Here is a 9,454-nt window from a genome sequence, read left to right as displayed (position 1 = left end):
AAAAACCAGGATCTTGTTTTTTGATGGCTGAGTAGTATTCCATAGAATATATATGCCACTTTTTTTTTCAATTCATTCATCTGTTCGTGGGTATTCCTGGAATAAAACCTACCTGGTCGTGATGTATAATATTTTTTATAAATTGTTGGATACAATTTGCTAGTATCTTATTGAGAATTCTTGCATCTATATTCATAAAAGATACTTGTCTATAGCTTTTCTTCCTTGTCTTGTCCTTATCTGTTTTAAGGATATGGGTGATGGAAGCTTAGTAGAATGAATTAGGGAGAGATTCACCCTTTTGGATCTTTAGAAATAACTTGAGCAGAATGGGGGTTAACTCTTCCTTAAAAGTTTTGTAGAATTCATAGGTGAAGTCATCAGGACCAGGCCTTTTCTTTTTTGGGACGTTATTTATTACTGATTCAATCTCATAGCTTATTATGGGCCTCTTCAGACTTCTTGGAGGCAACAGATAGAGGGTTTCTGTTTTTTTTTAATCCATTCAGTCAGTCTGTGTCTCTTGATTGGAGAATTTAATCCATTAACATTTAATTTTATTATAGATATTTCCGGACTTGTCCCTACATTAAGTTGACCCTTGTCTTAGTTGTCTTTTCTTTATTTCTGACTGTTCATTCTTTAGTTTTCCTGGAATAGTACTGTCTTCAGAGTTTCTTGAAGAGCTGGTCTGGTGTTGGCAAATTCTTTCAGGTTTTCTTTGTCTGAGAAGACTTTAACCTTTTTTTCCCAAATGAAGGATAATTTTCCAGGATATAATCTTGGTTGAAATTGTTTCTCTCTTAACACTTTCAATATGTCTTCCCATTCTTTCCTTGCTTGCATTGTTTCCATTGAGAGGTCCAGTGTTAGCCTGATGGGATGACCTTTGTAAGTCACTTGTCGTTTTTCTCTTGCCAGTTTTAGTATCTTGTCTTTATCTGTGGTCTTGGCCAGTGTGGCTAAGATGTGCCTTGGGGGAGATCTTCTTGTGTTGATTCTATCTGGGGTCCTTTGTAATTCTTGGATCTGGATATTTGAGTGCTTCTCTAGACTTGGGAAGTTTTCTTCCAGGGTTTTATGGACTAGATTTTTCATGTCCTTATTAATATTTTCACCTTCTGGGATGCCAATTATTTGGATGTTTGGACATTTAATGGACTCTAGTATTTCTCATATATTATCCTCATTTGTTGTTGTTGTTAATTTTCTCTTTTTAATGTTTTTTTTTCCTAGGTCAGAGGTTTTATCTTCTATGTCAGAAATTCAATCTTCAGCATGGTCTAATCAACTTTTAATACTTTTGAGAGAGTTTTTGATTTCCCATATTACAAACTTCATCTCTAATAGTTCCATCTAATTCTTTCTTATAGTGTCCATTTTTTCTTTCATATTGTGGAAGGACTTCCTAATCTGTAGTTTATTGTCTCTTTTCTGTTCCAACTCATAGAGTTTTGTCCCCATGAATATTCTAAATACTTTATCTGACATTTTGGTAACTTCCTCTGTTTTTTTGAGAGATGAAGGGAGTTATTGTGTTCTTTTGATGGTAACATAGTTTCTGGTTTATTCAGACCTGAGGCTCTTCTTCTACTTCTAGCCATTTGGAGAGATTCTGGATACCTTTTGGAGAATATTTCTTCTATTGGGAACAAGTGTGTTTCCCTTTTGCCATGGACTGATGTGTGCCAAAGTCTCTCTTCTGCTGTGTTTAGCAATGTGGTCCTCACAGGAGGAGTCTTCTATTCAGGTGTTTGAGGAGCAGTATCTCCTTTTTTGCAGGTGGCTCAATAAAAGGGAGGATTCTAGAGAGCCTCAAAATATGAGGGTATTTGAGAACTGTGATTCTAGACCTAGGAGGGTGGAGAATAAGGAGGAGATGACAAAATAAGAGGAAAGAAAATAGTATGAAGAAGAATAAAGAAAAAAGTCACATGCAACGAGAGCATGGTACACAGTTTCATCAGGGGGCTGTAGATGGAACTGGGGCTCTAATGGAGAGCTGAGGGCTGGCCTGTGGAATAAGGAGGGGTAGAAAATAAACAAAAGAAAGAAGGAGAGAGAACAAAAGCTGTCTACCTTCCTGAGAGGGGAGTCTCTGGTGTTTGGGCCACTGGAGCTGGAGCTGGGGCCAGTGACTGGCCTTGCCTCAGGGACCCTTGCTGGCCAGGAGGCTATAGATGGAACTGGGGCTCTGCTGGAGAGCTGAGGGCTGGCCTTCCTGAGATGGGGGTCTCTGGGGTTTGGGGAGCTGGAGCTGGGGCTGGGGCCAGTGACTGGCCCTGCCTCAGGGTCCTTTGCTGGCCAGGAGGCTGTAGATGGATCTGGGCCCTTTGCCATAAATTCTTAAAACCTTAAGTAGCAAATGAATTTAAAATGAAAAAGTTAATATGTGATATAATCAATATAATATGTTAATTGATATAATTAATAATACAATGTTCAGGATAATCATGTTATCAAAAGTGAGGCTTTTAATTCACTCTGTAAATTTAAGTAATTAAGAAGTGATTGTTAAGTCATTGTGGAAGAGCCCTACTGACCATTGGAATAGTACTGAATACATTTGTTGTATTTTCCTGGTCTGGGCAATAGATGTTAATTTGTTATATTTATTTATAAGAAATTATTTATATTTTCATAATTACTTTAAAATAAGTAGTTTTGGAGAAGAGTATTAAGTGTCTTAAAAACCTATCATTTTTTAGTATGGTTTAGAGTTTCTGAAAATTCTTCACCCGCCTTCACATCAGCACTCACAGACTCACCACTCACTTTCACATTACGTAATGAATCACTATTCTTGAATCATTTAAACCACCTAGAGCTAGCAGTGAATTAAACATTGTGAACATTGCAGTCAGATCCACCCTTTTCTTTCAGCATTGCAATCTTTTGCTTTGGTTGCAATCATCATGGTGCTTAGAGGAATATGCTCTGTGTCTTGTCTTCAGTCTATGCCATTAGAAGTTTCTCCCTATCTATAGGCCTTTCTCAAATTTGTATTCAGCCTTCAGTGAAGTGAATTCTTTTACAGCATCTGTCACTTTATACTCGTTCTTTAAGAGCACAGCTAAGATGGACTGGGATGTGCCTGACTGGTGAGAAATAACCATCAATGATTTTCCACCTTCATAATCCTTAATCACTTTTAATTTTGTTTTCAGGTCCATTGTTTGATCTGACATCTTACTGGGGACATTGGCAGTAGCTTTTGTATTCTTAGGGGCTGTAAAAAACGAAACAACATGGGATTAAATCAAGCACAAGAGGAAATGATGCAATCAAGAGACATAGTAAACACAGGATATATGAGGCTGCCATCAGTGAAAAGTGACATATTGGTTAACACTTAACTTCTTTTTTTAAGTAGAAGTACATACTAAAATAATTATAAAAAGTATAATATATGAATACCAAAAAACAATAACAGTAGTTTATGATAATTATCAAGTATTATGGATTGTACTTACTTGTACAGGCTATACTTTTATACAACTGGCAGCACAGTCGGTTTGCTTACACCAACAACACCCCTCCCACATGAGTAACGCATGGCTGTATGATGTTACAATGGCTATGACATCACTAGGCAACAGGAAACAACAGCAGAGACCACCATCACATGTGCCTACTATTGTTGACCGAGATATCATTAACCTGTGTATCACTATAGAGGCAAAATACTTGGGGAGTTTGAGAAAACTGCTTTACCAAGCTACACTTTTGTCCTAACCTTTAAATAGCTTCTGAGAGCTCAGCTTATGCAATTAGATCAGTGACAGCTAAGGAAAGAAGAAGTGTGAAGAGTGGCTCAATCAAACCACAAAAGCAGGCAAGTAGAAAATTGCATTTTGTTGCTTTGAATTTGATAGCCTACTCCCTGAATATGTATGCACATATTTATTTCCTATGCTTATTCATTTCGAGTTCTCAACTTCTCTCATAACCTTTCTATAGCCCCTTTTTAAAACAAGTTGATACTTTGCTTTCGTTTCTTTAAGCCATAGATGGTATTTCTCACAGAGTGAGGTGTTCTTCATCTCATTTTAATATCAATTAGTATTTATGAAAGGTATCCACATGTGAACCCTAGCATATTCGTCATGCTCCAAAGTAAAAATTATGTATGAGCCCGGGAAGCATTGAAACTAAACTGGATAGGACTGACTCAAATGAATACAAGACTGACGTCCGTGCAGTCAGATAACAGTGTGCAATGGATGATCCCAGTTTTGATTATTTGTGTGTTTTCATGCACAACCAGGATGTGCTGAAGACCAAGGTGTTTAACTTTGAGTCTACCAGCCCATGCACTGATTTCAGGGATCCATAAACTAGCTTAAATTGGGTGCAAAATTTGTGTTTATATACACATGTGTATATTTTGTGAAAAAAGAGCCATTGCTTTCAACTGCTTCTCACAGAGTTTTAAAATTGTATTTATTTATTTATTTTTAGAGAGACATTTTTGCTATAGGGTACATATACTCATAGGAGAGACAGAAAGACAGAAAGCAAGAAATCACCCCAGGGGGGATGACTATGCCACATTCCTGTCTCCTCCATTCTTGTCTTGGGATTTGGAGCATGCACACACATAAACCCAGAGTTGAGTTTTAAGCCACCAGCTCCGGGACTTGAACCATGGTCTACTATGTGTGGGAGTCCAGTGACGTTACCATGATCCCATCTCCTGGTCCCAGGACTTCTAAACTGAGAGATAGGTAGTTTGGCTTTGAGGTATGTAGTTTAGCAGACTAAGAGGAAACACACATCATGAAAGCTAAAACCAGAGATGCATGAACATGGTAACCATGATCAGTGGTCCTAAAGATCTACAGGAGGCCTGAGAATACCAGCACTCATTGAACAAACATTGTGAGCCAGGCACTGTGTCACATGCATTTCACGTCTCATTACATCTCAACTACAAGTCTTTGAGATGACGCTCCTTGACTCCATTTCACAGCTGAAAAATTTGAAGGTCAGAAAAATTAAATACTTAGCAATTAGACCTCAACATTTATTGAGGCAATTATCGTGTACCATGACCTTAGCTAGCTGCCGTTGTGTGCATTATTTCACTTAATGTTCATAGCAAACATATGAGGAAAGTGTTATTTTCATTTTATTGATGAGTAAACTGACATTTAAAAATGTATGTAGCTTACTCAGATCTACACAATCAATAATGAGAAGACCAGAACCAAGATAAAACCAATGTATGAAACAAATTCTATGCTCATAATTACTATTCTCTATTAGAGTTGTCTCAAAAACATAGTCTATTGTTACAAAGCACAACTCCTAAGAAAATAATAACACATCTATATTCTATTAAATAATAATAATAATAATTCACATCTATATTCTATTAAAATAATTTTACATCTTAAAAGGGATTAACAGCAGGAGAAAATGAATTCCTTAGAAGACCTATAAGAACTAAGCTAAACTCTAAAGATGAGAGATAAGTTGAAGATATTCCTATAGCTTAGTGCTTTACAATTGAAGAGAAGGAATCTTAACACATTCTAGTCCAACCAACCCCTGAAGTTGAGTCTCTTTTATGCATTTTCCAAAAAAGTTAGCACCTAGGACTTATTTAAAATTCTTCATTAAAAGTAAACTGACTATCTCCAGGTAACTCATTATAACCATTTAAATTTTCACAATGACCCCATATATGCAATTAATTATTTCCTGACCAGGAATCTAATTCTACTAGGTTGGACAACCTAAAGTCAAATTCACTTAGAGTAAATCAGTGTCCTTTCTCCATTTCATATCTCTTGAGCATCCAACCTGCATTAGGTTTAGTATATTCTATTTAATGCCAAGATTTTTTTTTTTGAGAGAGATTTTTGCTATAGGGCATGTACTCTTACCAGTGAAACAGAGAGAGATAGAGAAATAGAAAGCGAGAAATCACCCCTCTCTCCCAGAGAGATATCCACACCACAATCTCTTCTCCTCCATTTTCCTCTTGGGATTTTGGTCACACATGCACATGTGTCCAGTGTGAATTGTAAGCCACTGGGTCTGGGACAGTTCAAGTCCTGTGGTCAATTACTTGGGAGTCCAGCAATGTAACCATTATAGCATCTACTGGTCCCATGTTTAAAGATTTTTTAAAAAAATCTTGCCAGAAAATTTATGCACTCACCAGACAAAGACAGAGAGAGAGAGGCAAACAGAGAGAAGGCACCCACCCACTCACCAAAGACAGACAGAGAGGCAAACAGAGAGAAGGCACCCACAGGGGCATAGTCATGCTGCAATCGCTTTTCCTCTATTTCCCCCTCCTTTAGGGATTTTGGACATGCACACATATATGACCAGAGTGGTGTTTCAAGCTGCTGGGTCTGAAACTCCAGTCATGTGGTTGGTCATGTGGGATCCAGCAGACTTAACCACCAGCCCAGAGGCTGTCCCTCAATATTGTTTTTATTGACAGAAAAAATAGGTGCAAAATGTCAAGGGTCTGTATTCTTTGCTCTTGACTGCCAATAGTGAGTTTCTCATCTTTGTTTTTCTTCTACCATATTGAATCTCCCTTCCTAACTCTTTGCTGTCCTACACATTATGTGTACATGATATTTCACTTATTCATCAAATACTTATCAAATTTCCTACTGTATAATGAGCAGTCTGTTAGGAGTAGTAGGCAGAAAGACACAGTCCTTCCCTAGAGATCACAGTCCAGTGGAGGGATCAGACCAGTGGACAGTGGAAATGATGGCAGCTTTATGGAGTACAGAAAAATGCCACCTAATGCAAGTAAGACCTTCCAGAAAATGAGTTTTGAGATGCAAATTCAATGCTTTGTCCTTCCTAACATCGTTCTCACCATACCATGTCAGTCTTTTGTATTTTCTCTAGATTCTTTGGCTTCCTTTTAGCCTTTGCTACATGTCCTTTTGGCCTTTTAAAATTCACATTTATATGAGAACCTCTTGAGCAACCAGCATTGGAAAATGAATCCTTCTTTTACTCATCAGCATTGTTTTTGTTGTTGCAGAATCAAAGCTCTGGTAATGTTCATCTTTTAGAAGTCTCATGACACATTCTGATTTATTATTTTTATGCTTATTTTGCTTACAAATAAATAAAAAATAAAGTATACTCGGGACCAGCAGGTGGTGTTGTGCTTAAGGCGCTGGACTCCCATATGATGACAACTGTTCAAGTCCCAGACCTGGTGGCTTACTTTCTCACTTTCTCACCCCCCACCCCCCATCTGTACTCTCTGGTGAGCACATGTGCCCTGTAGCAAATTTTTAAAAAAATAATAAAAAATAAAATTAAATCAGATCATTCTTTTAAAGAAAACATACTCTCGCCCACTTCTTACCTCTCTATTCCTTTCTCTGAACCATTTGTATATAATAATTGTAAGGATCACCCTCAAATAGGTGGTACATTGACAGGTAATAAGTGAACAGATGACTAGTAGAAAATATTGGCGAGGAATTAGGGAGAAACTAAATACAAATTTTAACCAGAACGTTCCATTTTGCCAAGTGTGAAGAGAAGATACAAGGGGTAAAAAACACTTTCTGATTTTTAACCCATGTCTTCAAGTTTTGATCATCATTTATTATGGACCTGATAAACTAAGGCTAGCTTAAGCTTTGTACTGATTTATTTTTATCCATTTAATCCTTGCGTAATCCGATTCTGTCCTTTTTTCCTACGGTATATTTATATCTCAGGCTCTCAGACATGTCATAGTAGAAGCCTCTGTATTTCTGCATTTCTGCCTATGTCATCTGACATCTCCTCAATACAGAAAGGCTTAAATTAAGCTAAATGTAGTAAAGAAAAAATAAACTTCACTAGAAGTCTCACTATCATCTTCTTTCATATGTTTCAACAGTTTATGTTTCAGAGGAAAATGTACCTTTTGTCCAAATAATAATACTACTACACTGCAATCTGGCCTCATCTACTCACCTTCTCCCAAATAACTGAAAAGCTTTCATGAATAGTATCACATCCCAAAGATATGGAGGTATAGGTTTTATGGTCACCATTTTTTTTTTGTCTTGAAATATTTCTATAGCATCACTGTTTTCATTGTTTCCAAACTAGTAACTGTCTTATCTCCCATAGCCAGAAGTGGCACAATATTTTGCTTTTATCCGTTTTTCCCTTCCCCAACACGTTGTTACCCCATATTCTGTGCCTTTTGTAATAGTCTTCATTCTGTATCATCATTGCCACATTATGAAAAACCTTCTGCGAGAAGGAATTCTCTTGGAGAATTAGCTTTCAACTTTTTGCATTCTGTATTTGACTCATTATTTATATTAAGCTCTATGATCTGGCAAAAGTCACTGAACAGCATTGAACAACCTCTTGCAGTAGGTTGACACCATTAAAATTAATAATAAGATATTCTTCTAGATATTTGTAAAGGTTAAAACATAATTTGGGTTTGTTTTTCCATCTTCCAGACAGCATACCTAATAGCCATCTCTTTCCATTGGTCCCTTTCCCTTGGTCCAGTTCCTGTGACAGCTTATCTTACTCTTAAATGTCTGAAGCATACACATGCTATCTGAGAATGCAGTCATTTTCTATCCATCTTCCTACTTTGATGGAATCTGGCCAAGGTGTGTAGGCTTTACTTCCTAAGTAAATTCTGGGACATGCTGTCAACTAAATCAGAAAAAGAAAGTTCTTTTCTGAATCTAAAAACTTACGACTTCTCTAAATCTCATTAGAAGGTATTCTGTTCAAGAACAGGCAAAGAAGGGGTGGATAATGACAAAATAAGCTCCAAAAAGGAAGCACTAAAGCAAGCAATCTGGTGTCATTAATGTGAATGTTGTCAGAATGGAGTTTGTAATAACAGGAACAAGTCGTGCTTTTTTTCAAAGCCTGAACTTAAAGCTTCAACAGTGAAGAGGGAAATGACATTTACGTTGAGATGTAAATTGCAACCAGTGACACTATTCATTTATGTAAGATAGGTTTATTTTGTTTTTATTTTGGAAATATAAATAGAAACTCTGTGTTTTCTCTTAGAAAGACTCATTGCATAGAAAATATGTTAATCTTGTCCCTGACATGTCAGGAAAATGCAAAGGCTATTTCACTGTCTAAATATGAGTATTAATACAGTGCAAAGTTAAGCCTGTTTAAGAGGAAATCTAAATTAGCAAGATTATTTCCAAGTACTCTTTTAAAGCACCCTTGCTTTTAAGGCAATGGAAAATCTATAGGACAGGAAAACCTTCCACTCAGAAATACCCAGGCTCTTATCCCCTACCTCTGAACATTAGGTAAACGGTTTCAAACTGCATCCCTTAGGAACAAGTGATGCATTTCACAGAACTGGAAGATGGAAAGAGAATTTGAAATGCCATTTAATTTCATTTCCTTTTTCCTGGCACAAACAGATCATGGGCTTTATCTTTTTTATACAAATTCCAAGAGGATAATT

Source organism: Tupaia chinensis, unplaced genomic scaffold (genome assembly GCF_000334495.1).
Source record: "Tupaia chinensis unplaced genomic scaffold, TupChi_1.0 Scaffold000340_1, whole genome shotgun sequence".
Lineage (NCBI taxonomy): Eukaryota > Metazoa > Chordata > Mammalia > Scandentia > Tupaiidae > Tupaia > Tupaia belangeri.
This window is presented reverse-complemented; position numbering follows the sequence as displayed.